This window comes from Rattus norvegicus, chromosome 2 (assembly GCF_021556685.1).
Source record: "Rattus norvegicus strain SHRSP/BbbUtx chromosome 2, alternate assembly SHRSP_T2T, whole genome shotgun sequence".
In the NCBI taxonomy this organism is placed as follows: domain Eukaryota; kingdom Metazoa; phylum Chordata; class Mammalia; order Rodentia; family Muridae; genus Rattus; species Rattus norvegicus.
Genome location: NC_141535.1, coordinates 148,679,786 through 148,702,255, shown reverse-complemented (window position 1 = coordinate 148,702,255; position 22,470 = coordinate 148,679,786). Strand labels below are relative to the sequence as shown.

The window sequence follows — 22,470 nt, the reverse complement described above, 5'->3', positions numbered from 1 at the left end:
AACATCAGAGTCCAGCTGTCAAAAATCCCTAATTGGCTAAGTAATTAAAATATACAACCAGAATTTACCAACCCATTCTAGCTCATTCTAGCACAGATCTCCCTTTTTACCCTCTTAAAATTAACCCTTGTAAAGCTGCTTGTTGCTATTTCTGCCCAGTTCAAGTTCATCTACCTTGTCTCTTTACTTTGCTTAATAATGGATCTCTCTCTGTTCTGAAATTGGTGTTTGGGTATCATCTGTGCCTCATCCCGGGTCCAGAGGGGAGCACCCTGTGGCATTTGGGTCCCCTCATACATTTTATGAACACCGTATTCAAACACAATGCTTTATTTTCCTTTCATGTGCCTAATTAAAGGACCATTTGCACTGAGTCAAATGGAAAAATTCATACACACATTTTACTGGATCTTTAATAAGCCATGTTTTCCTGTTCAAGAAATAAAGCTGCCTTTCAAGCAACACTTACCTTAAGACATTCAATTCTTGTTTCCCTAGTCTGAACTGTATGTAAGGAATTTTGTCTCCTCTGTTTTCTAAAGGCAGCACTAAATGCATTCTCTGGCATCGATAATGAAGAACACCAGAGGGAGACCTGCCCTCCCTGAAGGCTGTTTTTCAGTTCTGCCCTGCTCTATTAGTTCATATGCAAGCACAAAAGAGAGTGGCTGACCAATGGTAGTCAAAGTACTCATCCACTCAGAGGACTCTGCACAGCACACCTCAGACTGCAAACCTTTCAGTCCACCTTGTTTTGTTTCTTCAACCCTATTCTATACAAACTTGATAAAATTCTATACTTAATAATACATTTCTAGAGTTTTGGGGTTAAAAATAAGGTTTTTTCCCCACTCAGATATATGGCTTATTTTTTTCCTGTCTTAATGACCCAGCATGAATCTTGCAAAAGAAGCTTGGAGCAATACATTTTCAAATTCATTTCTCAAAGAGCCAAGTGCATGACCCAGACATCATCTATACAATCTCTATGGTAACTTAGCTTAATATTGATAATATACACAATCATACACACATTTACATGTGCACATGTGTGTGTATATATACACATACACACACACAGAGAGAGAGAGAGAGAGAGAGAGAGAGAGAGAGAGAGAGAGAGAGAGAGAGAGACTATGGAAGTGTAGTTATTGCAGCCTGGTCAAGGTAATTTAGTTTCTATCTTAGGTTAGTTCACGAAATGCTGTGAGCAACCTACAATCAATTTCACTCTTTGAAAAACTAACCATGATCATTTGTCTAGCTCACTTTACAGCAATGGAGTAAATTTTAAATAGGTTTGCTGTGTTTGAGTAGCATTGCCAATACTGCAGACTTCTGACTTGTGGCAGCATACATATAATAGAGGCATAGCTCAGCCTTGGCTTCAAGAACATCCAGTAGAGCTCACATACCTACGGTTCTGGAAAACCATGCCACAGAGCAGTTACTTCATGGCAGCTGGAAGGCTCATATATGGATGTTGGATATTGCACATTTCAAAGCTCAAGATATACTGAATTTTTGTTTTTTTCTTTAAATCTGGCTTATTTAATTTAATATGACGATCTAGTTTAGTCAGTGTCTAGAAATACATCTCTCCCACTTAGTGCAACCAAGTACTAGACTTAGTTCCTGTTCACCTATAAGATTAAAACCACTGATTAAACTTTAGTCACTTTTTTTTTCTGGAAAATCTGACAGGTATACTTACGTTCAGATTCCAGTCACTGTTCCCTTGTTCTCTTTGTGTTAACTCTTCCATCAGAAATAGGTTTTCACTTCCACTTCTGACCTGCAGATAGATCACACTGTCACTCTTACTTTGAAGCACTTGGGATAATGCTGTCACTAAAACAAGGACCCAATTTTCATTACATTATCTCTGTGTCTGACTTGTATAGTCAATAAAATTGGGTGTATTGTAGGAAGTGATATGTGAGTGTGTGTGTGGGGGGGGGGGAGTGCGTGTGAGGGTCAGAGGACAAACTTTAGGCATTGCTGTTCCTCTTTCCCCCTTGTTGGAGACAGGGTCTCTTCCACTGTGAAAGCCAGGCTAGCTACCACTTTAGCTTCTTCAGATGCTCCTCGTTTCTGGGTAGTGCATGCTGAGATTGCAGATTCTTGTGCTACTCCATTGGAATTTTAGGTTGATTTGGAGATCAGAACTGAGGTCATTAGGCTGGTGCCCAAGGGATTAACTTGGAACTACACCTTCAGCTGCCAAGAAGCTATGATTGTTTTGCTACCCTGTATAGAGTTACACAGTCTTCGTCTTGGGCAATGGGAGGTTACCACTGTCATGTAGCTTGAGTTAATTATCTTTAGTCTCATTAGTTGAGAGGTAGCACCATCTTACTCATGAGTACCTTCGTCTTTGGTATCCATCCATGCCTCACACACTCTCCTCAGGGACTTAACTAGAAAGAAAAGTTTTTAGTGTAGACTTGTGGTTTTAGTGTGTGAAGAAAAATCAATTGAATATCCTCTTTTCTAAAGGGGATTTTTGCCTAACTCTCTCAACATTATTAATTTCCTCTCAACGTGAATTGTTGTATCTGTGAAAAATTACTCTGGGCCAAATACTAAAGCAAGGACTTAGTATGGAAAGGTTCAGAGGTTTCAGTCTCATTAATTTTCTGTTTCTCCTTTGCTTGGGAAAATAATCTGTTTTCATTTCACAAGCTTTAATTACTCACCAAGTAGCTGTAAATCAGCATGTTGTTCCAGGCATATTATGGAATAACAAAATGGGTCAGAGATAGCTTCTTCTGTTCTAAAAATACTTTGATCTATTGAGGGCCATAATTGAGATATCCAAAGCAGGATTAAATAAACCAACTTGCTGGGAGGAATATCATAATAAAAAAAATACAAGCAAAGAAAAACGTGTTTCTATCCCAGGTCGGTAACTGGATACCTTGATCATGAACAGTGGTAAAGCGGCTCTTGCCTGAATCTATCCCTCACACCTAACTAACAATTCAAAGGTAAGAATGCTCCCCTTTGAAGTAATCTGCCTCAATACAAAGGGAAGATAGTCACTGATGCACACAGAGCAAGTCATTAGCTATAAATAGATGGGCTAGCAACTCTGAAGTCAATTATGTGGAAAATTAACAGCAATGTGTTGCAAATATGCCAAATTTCTAGGGCAAATCATTGGATCTCTAAAGATTAGCTAATCCTCTAAGGCTTTTGAACGAATCTTTAAAACTACAGATTAGGAACTTGTTATAGTATTGTGTGGTTCTTTTTCATTAAGACTTGCTGTTCTGTGCTGCGGACTGTGGAAGGCATGATTACACATTTGGGGAGCAATCAAAGCTCAGTCTTATCATTACAGTGAGTCCTCCCAGACAACCGTAAACAAACTGTCTAGCCCTCTGTGGGAGACAAGGATGTTCGAGTTTGATTAATGGTTGGCATTAACAGCACCTGGGATCAGAACAGTTGAAATTACACCTCACAAAACGCTTCAAGGACAGAAGCACCATCTGAAGCAACACAGAAATGGTTCCATCCTGGATGAAAACTGCATAAAGGAGAGAACTGATTTTAACCTGAAATCTGAGGGCAGAATGCAGAGCAGGCCTGAGGAGAGAAAGGCGCTGGTGTCCTTTGCTGCAACCACCCAGCTGTTTTGCTGTTTTGTCTTACTCCCTGGGAAAATCTCTCTCTCTCTCTCTCTCTCTCTCTCTCTCTCTCTCTCTCTCTCTCTCTCTCTCTCTCCCTCCCTCCCTCCCTCCCTCCCTCTCTCTCTCTCTCTCTCTCTCTCTCTCTCTCTCTCTCTCTCTCTCTCTCTCCCTCTCTCTCTTGCCTCCTCTCCTGCAACCAGGCTTGTTTTCTTTGACCCCTGTGGTTGTATATTTATTTAATTGCAGTATCTTTGAAACTTGCTCACTAGGGCTTGATTCCTTGATTGTTCATTCTTATTCGTAGGTTGGTTTGTTTTCTTTTGTTCCTGGAGGTTGGAAGCCCATATTTTAAAACAAAAACAAAACAAAACATTGAGTCTTTAAGAGCATTCGCTGCTCTTTTAGAGGACCAGGGTTCACAGCCTCCTCCAACTCTGGCTCCAAGCTCTTCAAAACCTTTGAATCGTCTCTGAATACATAGACTCATACAAAGACACATAAACTAAAATCTTAAAACATAAAAGAGAACAAAAGCTGAAAAAGATTGTGGTGTGCGCCTTGTAAAAGCTCCAGCTACTAATTTCTAGACAGCAGTATTTATATTAATGGCATTCTAGGCAGTGAAGGATTATGTATTTAGAGTCCTTTCCTCAGGGCCCCATGTGGAGACAGTTGTCCCAGAATTCCGAAATAAAAAGTTTCCAGTTGCTTACCCCACCTTATGAGCAGTTGTCTTTCCTGAGTCTTGATTTATTTATCTTTGAAATGGAGATATCCCCAAGAGCTAAGATTCTGAAATGACTACAAAGAAATTACTCATATAAAAAAAGTGATATTGTTCTTTTTATGTTTTCAAAGTTATGCTCTGGTGTAGCCTTAAAAGTTTCCTCAGATCTCAGATATTCGAATGAAAAGGGAGAGAAGCAGATAATCCCACTCACTGTAGCTGCTGAAGACAGAAAAATATAAAGTTTTTTTTAATGTCTCGCAGCCAAAGTATTGATTTGAAGTCAGAAGATGCTGAAAGCGACTTCACTCTTTTCTCCTAAAATGAAAAGATAGAAGTGTCTAGATAGCGAAAATTGTATTTTCAATAAAAAGACTCATAATCACAAATACCCTCGGTGACTTGCTCAGTGTAATCAAGATGTCTTGTGTGCCTTCAGGGAGCCAGCTGTGTGTCAGCTCTGCAGGTCAGGGAAAGACAGGACAGTAGCTATTACCAAAGCCAGTTATGTCAGAGGGCTTGAACAGCCAGAGCTCAGTTTAAAGGAATTAACCTTCACAGTAAGTGAAGCATTTTGGAGGAAAGGAGGTGGGCGAGCTTCAGTAAGTCATTAGCGGACTTAGCACATGGGCTACTGTATGCTCTTTCGAGGATGGTAGTCAAGGGTTTATTTACCATTTTATAATTGTAAACAGAAATTTCTGTTTCTAGTTTAAAAATAGAACTCAACAAATTTAACTTAGGACTTGTTTTCTACCAAAGTTATTTATAACCTATAAAATGTCACTCTCACCTGGAGGATTATGACTAGGTTGAGAAAAGTCTGCTTCACTTCTAGCTGGTGTTGTACATCAGGGAAGAAAGGGTCCTCTCATTCCCCAAACACTCACTATTAAAACCCTTCGCATTAATTCAGTTTACCATAAATTAACAGAAAAGTATTAGCAGTTATACCTAGGTAAGGGAATGCAATAATAAAAGCAAGCGACCAAACAACCACAGCTTCCTTTTTCCTATCTGAAAAGAGATAAAGTCAAATTATATTTGACTCTAAAAATAGATGTATATAAAACAAAATTCCTAATTCTGCTTCGAGTGCCAAAGATGAGGCTTGTTTTACCAGCAGGCTGCAGTGAGAGGTGATAAAAACTCATCCTAAGCAAGGAAATGCCTTTGTCCCATTTGCAATTTAGAAAGATGTATATACTATGGTAGATTACCTAATGGACCTGAAGAACCGAGCAGTGTGAGGAGGAGATGGTCACACGTGAATTATTATTGTAGTGCTGTTTACCATGCCAAGAATGGAATTGGCTTAGGTATCCACAACAGGTGAATGGATATGGGAAATGTTATTCCTTGGTCATTAAGTCCATCTAAATTATTTCATTTACAGTAACATGGCTGGGACTGGAAGATGTTATACACAGAGAACTGAGGACAGAGAAACAAAATTGCTTGCTTCCATGGGGGGACCCATCTGCTCATTTTTAAGTACTGAATCCAGCCATGGCTATCAGAGCCTGAGGGTGGTGTGAATGCATTGAGAGGGGAATTACAGTGGATACAAGCATATGGTTGGCTAGGCAAAACACACCAGGAAAACTAGGTTTTACAACAATTCATTAAATAGTTCAAAAGGCTAGTAGAGAGGATTTTGAGTATTCCCAACGAGAAGCATTCTTGCAGAGACTGAAAAACCAATGACTCGGACCTGGCACCATCATAGATTGTGTGTACTCTTGAAATGTCACTTTGAGCCCATAAATATGTAGGATTATGTGTCAATCAAAGTAAATTATTTTTGAAGGAGATGACTTGCCTGTGCGTTGTATATATGGAAAAGAATGTGGAAAAGAGAGGCACAGAGTGAGTGTCCCACAGTTCTCAGATTCTTCATGGTAGCAGGCCAGAATACTGAGAGTAGATAAAGATACCACTGAGGGCATCTAAGAACATGGAGGACAATAGGAAGAAAACAGAGTTCCAGGCAACTTATTAGAGTTAAGAGTGAGGGAAAGAGGATGTGGTGAGTGTGGCAATCAGGTACTTGGTCCCTGAGTGGATACCAGTGAAGTAAGGACACTTCATAAGCCCTTGGACCTCAATTCTGAAGCGGCACAGCCAATAGAATAGCCCATCATAGTGGTGCCTGTAGCTCTGTGTGCCACAGGAAATGGTGGTCCAGAGTTGGTGGCAGCTGACGGAGAATGAGAGAGCAAAAAGAGCACCCCAGGCTTGACTATCACCTCCTAACTTTTGCTGTTCCCAGTAAGCTCCGGGAGAGAAATTGTTTATTTCTGCAAATGTATTTAAACATGAATTACTTTAAAATAGTTTCAAAAACACAAAATCTATTTACTTGTGTGCATCCTTAGAAAGGAATATAAATTATGTAAAAATACCTTCATCATTTAAATTTCTGGGGTTTTTTATGTATTTAAATATAAAAATGTAAAAGCAGGATACACAGCCTGAGATCATTTGATGACAATAATTCTAAACACTTGCACCAAGTTACTCATTCAAATGTTCTCACTAAGGTAGTTTCATAGGAACTACATGTATGTAGTCCTTACAAAACTTAGTTTGACAGACGAAGAGAAGCTTTGACACATTACTTTTTACTTTCCCTATAACAAACAAGCTATTCGAAAAACTGACTGCATTGATTTTATAGCATTTACAATAAGCATTTCCCACGTTCTATTTCAGGTCATCCTTCTTCCCAATATTTATGCCGGACCCATGTTTGCTTTTGGAACTATAGCTAAATTGGCAAGGCCGATACTTTGAGATCTGATTTAGGTTTTCTACTTAACAGATCCCTTTAATTTTCTCTTTCCTACCATTTCAGCCACAGTAACTCATTAGCCAAAAGAAGGGATGATGCAACAGAGAAAGAAGTAAATCTTGGGGCTTTGGTTATCAACTGCTCATCTCTCAAGAGAGTATAGGGAAGAAATCAGAACATAAAACGTTCATTCCAAAGGATGTATGATTACTCTGAGGGCATGTGTCTGGAGGCTAGATTAATTGTCTCTTGACTGGGAAAGAAAATGAGTCAGAGGAAAAACAAAGAAAACAGAGATATTGATGGGTTCCTAAGAGAGGTCTCAGGGCCTTTTCCACCAACTCACCCCACAACACTCTGCTGTTCTTAACAGGCTGTCACTCCTGGGACCTGTTTTAAATCTTTTCCCAACTCCATTCCTATGCGGCAAAACTTACTAAATAGCACCAAATTAGAAATAAAGTATTGTGCTTGCAAGGTCACGGACATGGGTAGTTATTTCACATCGTGTTGATGGAAATTTTTTTAAAGCTCTATGAGAGGAGCATTTGATTTTCTAGATATGAGAATCCCATTGTTCTCTACTGGCTTTGTAGCTAGCTTAAAGCATCTGGGACTCATTTTGCCTATAATCAAGTGATGGATCAAAATATCAATTTATGTTTGACTATTTAAGATATGATAAAATCAAAATTCAGCATTAAAGTTCAGTGAAGATTTGTCAAGGCTGTGTATCTTCATTCGTTTTCTATTGTGGATAACTCATTATGTCTAGCTAGGGGAGTTATAAAACAAACCTTAGCTCATAGCCGTAGGCTTATTAAATTAAACCCAATCACATCCAGTGATGTCTTACATGCTAATAAAGTTTCGGGGTGGCTCCAGGAATTTCATGGCAGATCCAAGAATCATATATATGTATATGTGAGGGGGGCAGTTGCATGGGTTTGTGTATTCTGATGTCTTTCCCTGTCTTTCTATACCCCTGGAATTCAATCACTGGGCACCACCAAAATGACCTCACTTAATCACCTCCCCAGAGTGTTATTCCTAAGCATGTTGGCCAGTCTAAGTTTTCATGTTTGTTTTCCTTTGTTTTATTCTGTTTTGTCTCTCAAGACAGGATTTCTTTTTTTTTTTATAGCAACACCATTTACCAGAAGTAAAGGAGAAAATAAGACAATGCCCATCAGTGACAAACAAATAAATCATGGTAAGCACCCCTATCTGAAAACCCAGTTTCCAAAGAGTTCCAAAGTCCAAACCTTATCAGAGGACAGACACGGTCCTGGGGTTCATGAAGAGTTGGCAGTCAAAACATTTGGGGCTATTTAAAATATTGAATGAAATTGCCTTTAAGATAAGACAGGATTTCTTTTTGTAGCTCTGGCTGTCCTGGAACTTGATCTTGAGAGCAAGCTGACCTTGAACTCACAAGCATCATTTGGCCACTGCCTCATAGGCGCTGGAGCTGAGGCCTGTGCCACCACCAAACAGCTTTCCTTTCACTTTTGTGATACTTCACACTGGGAATTAAATTTTAACACACGAATATTGCTGTCATCCTACACATGAAGCTTTGGAAATATACCCACTCATTAGCCAAACCAAAACACTGTGTTTAAACTATGTTCATCTACCTGGTATAGTGGCAGTAAGCACTGTCAGCTACTCAAGAGGACCACTGTGCCAAAACAGACCCTGACTTTGATTCTGAAGTCCTTCTGAGTGTGATGAAATGAGAGAAGAAGATAAGGGTCTAATATTTAGAATCTAATATATCATGATATTATATAGAGGAAATTCTAAGTGAACATGTTACTAACTTTTGAAAAAATTGCTGTTTATGAAAGTACAGAATCAGGATAGGCAATGGGAACTCCTACTTTTAAAAACAGCAACAGTTAGAAATTTAAAATTAATAACACTTCTCCATTGCTGGTTGGATTGCGAACTTATACAACCAGTCTGGAAATCAATCTGGTGGTTCCTCAGAAAATTGGAAATAGATATATCTACCTGAACACCCAATTATACCACTCCTGGGCATATATCCTAAAGATGCCCCACCAAGCCACAAAGGCATGTATTTCATTGTGTTCATAGTGAAAGTGGCCTTATTTGTGATAGCCAGAAGCTGTAAACATCCAAGATGTTCCACAATGGAAGAGTGGATACAGAAAATGTGTTTCATTTACACAACTGAGTACTACTATTAAGAACAAGGACATCATAAGTTTTGCAGGAAAGGATAGAACTAAAAAATATCATCCTGAGTGAAGTATCTCAGACCCAAAAGGACATGCATGATACTCACTAATAAGTGGATATTAGCCAAAAAATGCAGAGTACACAGGGCACAATCCACAGAACTCAAGAAGTTTAACAAGCTAAAGGCCCAAGTGAGGATGTTTCAATCACACTTGGGAGGGAAAAGAAAGCAGTGCGCAGAGGGAGGGAGGGAGGGAACTTAGTGGGAGAGGGGAAAGGGAGGAAGAGGGGAAAAGGGGAACATGATTATGTATTTGGGGGACCAGGAGTGAAGCCCCAAGGGCCAGCAGAATCAATGGAAATATACAACCTCAGGAGGTGGGATGACCTTCTAGAATGTACCAGAGACCCAGGAGATGACAAAATCTTAAGACTCAAAGGGACAGACCTTGGATGAGATGCCCAATGGTGGGGAGAAGGTACTTGTGGAGTCTACCTCCACTAGAAAGACAGGGTGTCAAGTGGAGGGATGGGGTTGCCATCCCACAGTCAGGAACTCTGACCTGGGGTTGTTTTTTATTTGAAAAATGTTGTTTTTGAAAGAGCATAAGAACACTTGAAAACATGTGCACAGTGTACAAGACCAATCTGTGAAAAATCTTTAACCACCATAGATGTATCAACACATTCTGAGTAACCAGCAAAGACCTTACACTCTGTTATCATGCATGTGAACCACAAGATTTGAAATGGTTAAAGGAATTTGTCTATTGTAATTTGATGCAATATCAATAAAATCCTCAGGTTCTTAGATATGCGTGTGTACATAAATGGACATACTGGTTATAAAATTCATATAGACTTTTTAAAAATAGGGTTTCAATATCTTAGGCATGTTTTGCATATCGTATGTGGTTGAAGATGACTTTGAACTCCTGAAATGTGCTAGTTCATGTAACTTCATGAGGTCTGGGAACCAACCTAGGCCTTTATACATACTATGCAAGCAACGTAAGAACTGGTCTACAGTCACTGAGCAAGATACAGAACTTGCCCAGCTCTCTGAAAGCTAAGCTTCTATATGCTAAATATATTTTATAGGCGATTTCAATGTTTTTTCCCTTAAAATGTGAAGTAATTACCTGTGTCCTTGAGTATGCAAATCCAGCCTTATACACCAAGAATTACAACATCTGGTAGTTTCCAAGGAAGCCTTTCAATAGCTCTCACAGCACTGCAGCCGAGGTCTCTGTTTAGTGTGTGCCAAGGCTTTATGGGAATATATGACATATGGTTAGGTGCCAACTGCCAAAAACTCCACTATTTCCCATTCACAGTTGAGCTTAAGCATGTGTTCCAGAAAGCGCTGCTTAATTGTTGTATATTTCCACACATTCCTGGCTGGCTGTATGATGCTATTTCTTCATAGCTTTTCTTGCTTAGCTGTAGTGACATTGCCGTAAGTTATCATCTGATCCTTCACATTTACAATTCTTACAGCCTGCTGTGAAATCGAAATTATTTAGCTTCTCTAGTCTTCAGAAAGTTAATGTCAAGGATTAAACTGGTATATTGCTGGGGATCTTTCTAAATGGGAATATTGAATTTGACTTAGAAAGGGAGACATTTTTTCATTCTATTTTAGTATTCTTTCAGTATTGTAGTTTAAAAGAACTTATTCTTTGAGAATGCCATACCTCTAGACAACAAAATATGGAGTATATTGACTCCCACTTCTCTAACTTCCCCCAGACTCTTTGCCATATATTCTCTCCTAACTTTGTGTCCTCTTTTTTTTCTTTTAAAATAAACTGCTAAATATGATTAATGATGCATAAATGTAGGGTGGAATGTGGGACCACTCACTGGGGCATGGGCAACAGAACAATGGCCACATCCCCAAAACAAGAGTCAGCTCCCTCCCCCAGCATACAATCAACTACCAGGTATTCCTAGGCTAGGGCCAAGGCTTCATGAACTCTTCCCTCACCCATGCTGGAATTTTGGCTGGAGTGATCTTTTGCAGGTATTCAAAACTACCATGAGTTTAGGAGTATTATGTTTTCACTCTAATATACCTATTGACTGAGGAATATGAAAATGTTTTCTAAGAAAAGTAATTTTCCATAGAATATATGGTACAGAAATATCAACTATGGTATATAGCACAGAGACAGGAGAGAGGTTTGGCTCTCAATGAATCAATGCAGGTGGAGCAATTGGATTTTGAAAACTCAACCAAATCATCTATTGTCACAGTGGTTTCCTGTATCAGCATACATCAACACACAAGAAAATTTGAGGTTCCAAATCCTATTCTTCGAGGTGATAGAGTATTTGTATAACAAACCACAGAAGCTCAAATATCCATATATTAAATCGTTGATGTTGCCATTTGAAAATACAGTTGAATTTTTGAAAATAAAATCTATGCCAATATTGGCATAATAGTAATAATATGATATAGTACCCTGCAATCTCATGAGATTATCAATTGTGTGGATCTCAGACATAGCACAGTAGAAACTTCCTGAGGTTAATACCCAATGGTGATCCAAGGAACTGAAAGGCATGATGTTCTAGAGATTTAGTTTCAAGAGATGTTATTCGTACATGGGAGTTTGAAGTGGTGAGTGTTAAAGAAATGAAGAATCATTGTAGACTGTGATGGTAGGAAGTGAGGAAGAGGGGATAAAGACTGTCAGTAGAAAGAATTTTGAGCCATAAACTGAAAACCTGTTTTATAAAGTCATCGTTGTGGTGACTCAGCACTTTTATTATTCCCAATCTGGTAATTTTACTTATTGATAGGCAGAGATAGGAAGATCATGAGTTTAAAGTTAGTCTTAGCTAGTGAGTTCTAGGCTTATTAAAGATATATAGTAAAGGTCTGTCTCTAAGGGCAGAAGTTGAAAAGCTGAAGTTTCAAGACTCAAATCAGTTAAGGAACTTCTTTTGCAATGCTATTGATGATTGCACTCTTGGAGTTGAGAATAAAAGACATAGAAGGCTCTGACAATCTCTCTTCCCACTCCCTCCACCCTCCACCTCAACCCCTGCAAAGAAAAAAAAAAGAAAGAAAAGAAAAGAAAAAAGAAAAGAGAAGAAACAAAAAGAAAAGAAAAAGAAAAGGAAAGGAAAGGAAAGGGAAGGGAAGGGAAGGGAAGGGAAGGGAAGGAAAGGAAAGGAAAGGAAAGGAAAGGAAAGGAAAGGAAAGGAAAGGAAAGGAAAGGAAAGGAAAGGAAAGGAAAGGAAAGGAAAGAAGCAGTCTAGACAGGAAAGCCTTTGAAGAGAACTCTTTAAAATTGAGATGAGGATCCTGAAGTGTAGTTCTTCATTGCTGAGAGTTTCTGGCATGGGTGGGGGTGGGGAAGGACTCAGTTTTGTTCAGAGGACTGGACACTGGGAGTTTGACCATGATCCAATGAGCACATAGGCAACACAAATTGGACTTAGTGTTTTTTAACTTTTTCTTCTTTTATTCTTTCCTTCCCTTTTAAGGAGTCTCAAAGGTTTGGGGTGTGACTGAGAAGACTAGGAACTTAATGTTATTGGGGTATGTTATGTGAAACTCCCAAATAATCAATAAAACATGGGGAATAATGAAAAAATAAGAGTCAAATCAGTTACTTGGTTTGAGTTGGTAGCAATTGTAGAAGGATCTCCTTTCACTTCACAAGAGCTGACTTTATGTCACAAAGCTGACATGGACTCAGTTTTCAAACAGAATCCCAACTCACGTGCATCTTGAATGGAGCATCTTGAACCCAGGCAAAAACTCAGCAGACAGAGCAGAAACAGTCATGCCATTTGCCCTAAGACACATGAAGTGTGTATGAGAGAAAGAGCTCAACCAGGAAACTTTCTGGCCTGCTGTTTCTTCTCTTATTCCCAGGCTACTATGACCTGGTAAATTTGGATTACACAAGAACTAAAACACTCTTGAGAGGGAACAAACATATTTTTAAATTTCATTTGATCCTTATTCCTTGATAATTTTCCATTTCTTAAATCATGCTTCCTGTACTTGACACATCCCTCTGTCTCTGCTCCCTGTTCCTTCACACCATTTAAGGAAGCGTTCTCATATAAACCTTAACGTTAAATCACATCCTCTATCCTAGCAGTTACTGTCTGAATCCATAACTTCATCTGAACCCTTATTTGTCCTTCTCATCATAATATTCTTTTGAGAAGGCACCTAATGAAAAAACCCTTGCAGCTATGTCTGAATTTCCTGCTCCATATTTTTACAGCATATTTCATGTACCTCCTCTGTTTTCATATGGAAATATACCCTACTCTGAGTCTGTCACTCCAATTAACTGACTTCTCTAACTTAAATTGGTTGAAATATACCTCAAATTTGTCAAATACTTTATAAAGAATACAGACAGAATTCTTTAAATAAGCTCTGCGCAAAATAAAAAAAAGTCAAAAGCGGCCTCGGAGGGCTTTGCAAATTGCCCAGAACTATCTGAGAGAGGTAACTTTTAGAGCATTCTGAACATTTTTCCTAAGAAGTATGTTAATAGATTCAACACATTCTTAGGAATCTATGCTGTGACACATGTCTTAGTCTCTTAGATCAAATCAGAAACTCAGCACTGTGGCAGGCAAGACTCTCCCCAGCCCTTTAGCCTAAGCACTTAGCACACGATGGTATAGCATGGGTGCAAAGGGGATCAGCGATGTCCCGGATTTCAATGCTAGTTTGATCGCATGGTGCTATGACCTTGGAAGTACAATCTGTTCGTGTAATAACTGAGATAACTTTTGTCTGCTCATAAACCTGCTTTGGACATTGAATTTCATAGCAATATAAAGTGATTTCTCAAATTCTATGTCTTCATTATTAAATGGTTGCACCTCAAAAGATACTATTTGAAAATTAGTATCATCACCCTTGCTGGTGATATCCTCCTCTATCAGCTGAGGCTAATTTTGATACATGAAGCTCACATCACTGAGTAATTATAAGATTATAAAGCTGAGAGGCAAAGTGAACTTCGGGTGCAATTTTACTGGACTCTGCTTATAATTTTCTACTATACTCTTGGCTCTGGTCTCTATGTCTCTGGTTCTCCCTCAGGCTTACTCTTATATTCTGCCAAAGTAACTGCAGACTCCAACTTTTCACGTGGACCTCGCACCACCAAAGAATAGTATTCACTATCCTTGCTCACCCTTATGTGATTACTTTAACAAATCCTTGAGGAAGTAGAGATAGGACTTCAACTTTCCGATCACTGTTGGGGAACTGATTGGTCTAACTTAGATCACTGTCCATCCTACATCAATCTCTGCAGCTGAGATTACATCTTGAGTCTTGAGAGTCTCTTGGGTCACTGTCATCCAAAGAAAATTCAGTGCTATGCCACGGGTAAATTGGTAGGTCATTAACAATCAAGATGGCATAATGAATGCCAGTAGAAATGTACAGTTGTGAGCCGTGAGGAAACACCCTTCTGGGAGCAGCCAGTACTCTGGGCAGGTGTTGCTCTCCAAGAGTCTCATCCTATTTAGGAGAAGGTGGAACCTTGAGTCCAGGAGACAGCACTCGTGACCTACTGCATATACCTGCTCAGGGAGACCCTCTTTCTTCTGTCTATTCCTTGGAGCTACATTGGTCAGAATGTGGCTTGCTTGAGATGTTAATAAGCCTCACCTTGAGATCAAGTTATATAGGAGAAAACACAGCTGTAGATGCCTTCTCCATAAAGGACAAGTCAGAGAAGAAAAACGAGAGTGTTTCCTGATTCTAACAGTGTCACTTTTAAAATTCTACCTTAACACATTCAGTTAGCAATTTATAGCTTTATGCTTACAGTCATACTTAAAAATGCATTACTGGATCTCACATTATTTCAAGCCATTTTCAGAAGTTTAGTAATTTATACCTAAAATGATTGTTCCCTCTGAATCAATTCATACTCCATAGAAGGAGGAACAATTAGCAAGCACTGTTTGCTGTTCTTTGGTTTCATTTCATCATAAATTATTCACAAACCCAGCTCAGGAACTCCACATATCACAAGACTAAGCCTCACATTATGCCTTCTTAGAAACATAAAGGGCTAACTTTGTTTCTCCTTCCAAGTTCTGTTTCCCTGAGTTCCATCTGGAAGCTCTCTAGGCACCACCAGCAGGGTGAGGGAGGTGTTGGGAGTTGTCCTAAGACTAAGCATAGGAACTTCATGTTTTCAAGGTTAAATCAAAGTAATCCTAGGAGAGCCTGGGGATGTGGAAGGACAGTGACAGCTGCTTCTTGATCTTAATAGTATTTATTTTTCAAAACCAAAGTGAAAGGAGAATGTATATCCAGAGTAACTGGTTTGGTTAGTTCCCTTCTCCCAAAGGCCTGGTTTTAGTCTTTTACCGTATTTCATTACCCAAGAGGACTTAAAAAAGGAGAATGGTCCACTTTAGAATATCACCTTAAATATATCCAGGGCATAAATCATCTCATTTCACTCATTCCTTGCTTCAGCCACTCTACTCAGGGAATTTTTATGTTGTTCCATAGGTGTCAAGAGATTCTCTAGCTCCAGAGAACAGACTATTGACAAAATCACTGTCATCTCTGAGGCTATATCCCAGTGCCAAACAGAAAATCAGTTAGCTAATTGTTAATTTAAAAAAATCTCAAATATAACATTTATTGAGATGATTATACAGAGATCTAAAATGTAAGTCAGCACAGTTAAAGAACAGAAAGTAATTCGGGGAAGAACTGGGGTACATAGCAGGCTAGAGAGGACCAGGAATCTGGGGGAGAATCTTGGATGAATTGAAACAAAGAACCCTGAATGCCCAGTGTGTGATGATGTCAGGCAGCTTGCACAGGTGGCAGGCATGCTCACACATGAGCCTCCCATGACCAATGCAACAGAGATCAAGCTAGGTATCTACTCTCTGGGACCAGGGCTCAGTGAGTGGTGCTGACTTTTAAGTCCTGGTGTTGCATTTGGAGGAGTAGGTTGCCAGTGCTTCACCGACTTCCTTCTTAATTGACAAGCTTTTGTCCAATTAAATGCTCTCAAATTGTCTTTCATAGGAAATGAAAGCCCTCTGGAGGAAGCAGGCAAAAAGAATTTTTTATATGATTGGGTCTAATCTGACCTTCTGTAGGCCTGAGCACTCTTCTGCCTGCCACACCTCTATAGACCAAAAGCTTCCCTTTCTTGCCAAATGCTACTCCACACATTTCTTTTTGTACCAGGTGGAAGGAATGTGGGTCAAAGGAGCAAAGGAGATGCAAGAAAGGGAAAACAAAACCAAGAAATAAAGACCTCTGCTTATTCACAGACCTGACAAAACAATATTCTGATTTTCCAGATCCAATATATTTATTTCACTGTTTCTGTGTGCCAGAAATCTGGATCGATGTTAGCTGTATCCTCTAGTTCAGGGTACGTTCTGAAACCGCAATAAAGGCTCCTTCCACTTCATTTGAAACTAGAATCTTAGGGCTCAGATATTTGCGGAGCTGCTTTGCATATCAATCGCATGTTTTATTGTACTAAGAATATTAGTTTCTGTTGGTCTTCCTGTGAGAGTCCTGGGGATAACCTGGGGATGTCATCTTCTCAGAGAAGGGGAGGGGGAATGTGGAATTGTGAGAGGGGTTGACTAGGAAGGGGCAGTGAGTTGGATGTAAGGTGGATACATTAAAAAATTAAATTTAAATAAAAGAATATTAGTTTTTTTTTACTAGCTATTGGCCAAAGGTTCTCAGAATCTTGTGACATTGGCCTCTTCTTATGACAGATAACATCCTCTAAGATCTGGCTTCCTTGGATGATTTATGAGAGAGAGAGAGAGAGAGAGAGAGAGAGAGAGAGAGAGAGAGAGAGAGAGAGAGAGAGAGAGAATTGGAGAATTGGAGAATTGGAGAATTGGAGAATTGGAGAATTGGAGAATAGGAGAATTGGAGAATTGGAGAATTGGAGAATTGGAGAATTGGAGAATAGGAGAATTGGAGAATTGGAGAATTGGAGAATTGGAGAATTGGAGAATTGAAAGAGTCAAAGTCCTTTTGTAGCCAAATCACAATTGCAATATCTTGTCATTTTGTCTACTCTGTTTCTTGGAAGGGAATTACTGGGTCTAGCTTACACTCAAGAAGGGGATTATATGTAGATAAAGATCATGAAGAATATTCTAGAGATTGCCTGTCACATGGAGAGAAACCCCAGAGTGGAAGTTTGTTTTAATTTTATTATGCATGACACATTCAATGCATTAGCAATCTGCTGGGGACAGAATTTCATCTTTCTTTCTTATAAAATGAAAATATACAAGCTAGTGTTTTCATTGTGAATATTTTTAATAGAGATTCCCTATTTTTTCCCTAATGGTAAAATATAAAATATGTTTTTGTATAGAATCCTATTTAGAATTTTCTTGCTTATATGATAATTATAATGTTTGCAATACAAACCCCAATTACAAATTCTAGACAAGTCTTTCTCATGTTGTCTAGCGACACTAATAATACCCTGGTAAATGTTCATGAACTAGTGGTCAAGGAAAAAACTTATCCTGTGGTTAGTAATGTAGAGGATTGTGACACCTGACACTTTGTCTCAAAGGTACAGCTGAACAGTTTGATGTAGACACTCTCAGGGTAACATATTGTGCTGGTTCATTTTTGCTAATTTCCCATGTTTTTGCTAATTCCTCACACATTAGAAACCCTCGGAAGAGAAAACCTGAGCTAAGGAATAATGTTAGTCTGTAGGCATGTCTATGAGTACATTTTCTTTAAGGGCCTAGCCTACAGTGAGTGGTGCCACACAAGGGCAGGTAGTCTTACATTTCATGAGTAACTGAACATGAGCCTGAGAGCAAGTATGCTCCTCTGTGGTCTCTGCTTTAATTCGTACTTCTAGGTCCCTGCCTGAGCTCTTTCCCTGTTTTTCCTCAATTATAGTAGGATGGACTGTAATATGTGTAAAAGTAACTTTTAATCGCCTGCAGTACTTGTCATCTAAGAAGCTTATAGACTGCTGAATAAACTCACTCTTTCTAGTTCTTTGTCAACTTGACTGGCTGGTTCAACTCAGCTCTTCTGGCTCAAGCTCTTCTCCAAGCTGACTGATTCAATCTGGCTTCTCTCAGTTTCTCACTGAACTGTTCTGATTGACCTCAGACGAACTGATGGTTTGTTCTAATCTTCTGGTGTTATTGTAAAAAATATAAAAAATAAAAAAGCTATTGTTGGTCTTTTACCTTGCTGCTCCGCACGGTGCCCCAAGATATCTGCTAGGTATCTTGGCGGAAACACATCCCAAATTCTCAGCAGCCCATAGTCTCCTGCCGCCGCACACTTTCCTACCCTCAAACCGTCACAGAAAAGAACACACAACACAATAATCTTTGACCCAATTGATAAGATATTATTGCCCACTTAAACATACAAAGCCCGCTACCACCCATCCCTTAGGAACATTGATAACAACCTGTAAATACACAGAGCAGAATCTTAACGTCACCTGCCATATTTTCCTGCCACAGCTTCTCTCCTTCTCCTATCTCCTGTCTCCTCCTTTCTCTTCTAGTCTCCTCCTCTTCCTTCAAACTTCTCTCTTGCTCATCCTTCCTTCTCATCCAATGACAGGCCTCCTTCTGTCTTGTGCCTGCCTCACCTGTGACATCATCCTGCATTCTAACTCCTTCTTATTCTGTGGCTTCAACTGACTTTGCTGACCTGCAGTGAACTGCATGGACTCACTAACAAACTCAACTTCACTGCAAGGCACTCACTGTACTGAGTCCCAAATAAATGACTCTCTTTCCCTTCTGTTAAACTTCTCTTTCCTGTTTGTTCTCATGAGAGTTAGCTATGTCCTTTTGCTGACTCACACTGTCAAACCTTTCTCTGATTCTTTGCCTACCCCTCTATTAGAGTTCATTTCAGACATGGCTGCTTACTTCCACAAATGAATTTTACCTTAAAAGTGTATATTAAGGGTGTATCTGAATTCTAGTCAGAGGTATTAAAGGTGTGGAGCATGCTTGCATTCCAGCTGGATCATACTGACCTAAATGTCTTTGGATGTGATGATCCCTTGCCAGAAGAACCCTGTTGCTGGATTAAAATTTCTCTACAAGATGAGTCCTTCCCTCTCAAGGATGATTTTTGTCATGGTGCCCTTTTGCAGCAATAGAGAAACAAATTAGCATACGGGATTCTCTGGTTCAGCATATGGGAAGAGATTTGATAGCATCAACAAGGTAGAGGGGCCTTGCGCATGGGATTTATTTTGTAGATGTATCTATGGGGATTGAGTACCCCAAGGAGTTTTCCATGCACTTCGATTAGTTTCTGTAATGGTCTTCTGCCAGGAAAAGAAGAATATGAAAATGAAGAAGGTGGAGGAGGAAGAAAAAACTTTTTTGATGAAGGATGACTTCTATACTTATCTTTGTGCATAATGCTGTTAGAAATTATATTGGTTTAGGAAAGTGATGATAGTGGGTTCTACTCTACCCGCCCCCTACTCTGCCCCCGACACTCCCAGTATCACTAGCAGTGTATGTGGCTTGGTTTACAGTATCAGGCACAATTTCCATTTTGTTAAGTAGGCCTTAAATCCAATTAGACAGCTGTTGGTTACCCTAAGATTTGAGTGACATTATTATACTGCTGCTCATCATTGTGGTTCAAAGATATAGTAGCTCTCTAAGGCTTTCCATTCATCCCCTGATGATCCATCCCTCTTTACTTTCTTGGTATCTGTGGTTATTCCATTTTATAGAATCACATGTGAAGACAGTGGAACTAGGAACATCCGATGAGAGAAGACATGAGGCTATTGTCTTACTCTTGGCAGAAAGATTTTAAGAGCTTGAGAACCAGAATGTCTGCCAATAGATCATGATTTCTACCATGACAGAGAAGCTACATTCATGAAATCTCTACAACAACATGGATGCTTAAACAAGAGCTGAACTCTTCCAAAAATAGTTGACATACCAATGTATGGAGGGAACTTTAAGAAATTGGAAGAAGAACTAAAGCAAACTTTTAAGCTTATTTTTGGCCAGATCTCCTCTTTCAATGCATATGCGCTGGGAAAAGATTCTACCTGATAGGCCTCAATGTCTCAAATATCTTTTTTATTTATTTGGTTTTGTGGAATTTATTTTATTTTTCTTTGGTTTAAGTTAGCATACATAATACTGAACTTCATAATAATATGTTCATACATACAAATATTTGTATTTTGTTCATATTGCCCTCTTATCATTGTGAGCAGAAATTATCATAAACAAACAAAGCCACATCCCTGATCATGATTATACAAGGCTGACAGGCTGATGAGAACTTTGTGATTGCAGGGAGATGGAATACTGGAGACCCAGAACCAATTTGCATTGGGCTATCTTTAATTCATTCATTTCCATCCACTGCTCACTTCAGTGTGACCTAAGATCATCTCACTGATCAGGTAAAACCTTAACACGTACTAAGTTAACAGGTCACAAGAACTACTAGCTTTCACTAATGCGAAACCTAAGAACATCATCTGATAATATCCAAATCCAATCTTTTCCAGCTTGTTTTACTCACCTACCCACAGTCTCCATAAATCTTTTAAAACTTCCATGATTTATGATGTCCTTTTGTTCGGTGACTACAAAATTCATATAACTATTTCCACCTTCAATGTTATTCCAGAAAGCCTGAATGCATGTCCCTGGGCCATGTTCACTCACATCCGCCTCAAGAATAAATGACCTCAAATTCTTTGTGAGATACTTTCCTTTGCCATCTCCCCTTCTTAGCTTTTGCTGGTTCTCTTCCTTTCACAAAGTATAGTTTCTGTACTGCCTGGTTTTGCATGTTCTTGACACACACTAAAGTCATCACAGAGAATGGAGTCTCAGTCAAGGAAATGCCTCTAGGAGATCCAGCTGTTGGCATTTTCTCAGTTAATGATCAAATGAAGAGATACCAGCCCACTGGGGGTAGTGCCACCCTTGGGCTGGTGGTCTTGGGTTCTATAAGAAAGAAGAATGAACAAACCAATGCAAGCAAGTCAGTAAGCAGCACCCTTCCATGGCGTCTGCTTCAGCTCCTGCCTTTAGGTTTCAGCTTTGCTTGAGTTTCTGTCATGAGTTCTTCCATTTATGGACTATGATCTGGAAGTATAAGGCAAATAAACCCTTTCTTCCCCACCTTGCTTTTTGATTGTGGTGCTTGCTTCATTGCAACAATAGAAACCCTAACTAAGACAGTCTCACTTCCCTTTATGTGACATATGTGTACACATACACATATACATCAACCTCAATTCTGGATATGAGAGGGAAAATGTACATGTCTTCACTCACTGCTCTCCATTCTTCTTTCTCTTTCTTCTTGTATTTATTTTTCCTGCCCCCCATTTTTTCAGACAAGGTCTCGCTATGTAGCCTGGACTGGCCTCAAACTTTTGACCTTAACCTGCCTCCTTCTTGCAAGTGCTGATATTTCAAAACCAAGTCATGTGTACACCTCAGCCTCAAATCTCATGCCCCAGCAGAGCGTGCAGAGCATGGCAACACCATTCCTCAGTCTCTCTCTGCAACAGTGCCCCCCCACTCTCTCTCTCTCTCTTCCCATGTAGTAGCTCTTTCTCATATGCAGGGAACTGTGTTAGAGGGTTAGAAGTGGACAGGTTGAGCTCCTCCAGAAAAGAAAACTTCAACTATCAGCTAAGTCTACAAAAGATCCTATGGTCCATCTTTTCTCCAAGGTAATATTCCCATGGAAAAACGAGAAAGAAATCAAGAGGGATTTTTTGTGTTTATATTTCTTTTTCTTCCAAATTTGGCCAAATTGTAATGAACAATTTGGTTTTTATTTTATTTTGTTTTTAGTCTCCTGGTTTTTCTCCTTGACATGGTCCCCTAGTGGACACTTGTGTCTGGTTATAGTTCAAGATCTGTGGTAGCTCAACTATTTACTCTTTTTTAATTAAAATAATTTTGAGAGGCTGGACTAGTGAGCTCTCAGGAAAAGCTTCACTCTGTTCCCTTGTCACTATGACTACCCATCAGGCATGTGGTTATTCCCAGGAACTCTAGTGACAGACTAGGCTAGGACAAAG

General features: G+C 39.4%; 1 long non-coding RNA gene across 1 annotated transcript in view; it reads left to right on the top strand.

Moving 5' to 3' along the window:
* Positions 1 to 22,470, top strand: part of LOC147996274 (uncharacterized) — a 114,170-nt gene that overhangs the window by 33,687 nt on the left and 58,013 nt on the right. Inside the window, exon 3 of the long non-coding RNA XR_015671737.1 lies at positions 8,304 to 8,372. This is a non-coding gene — a long non-coding RNA (uncharacterized LOC147996274). The remainder of the gene's footprint in view (positions 1 to 8,303; positions 8,373 to 22,470) is intronic.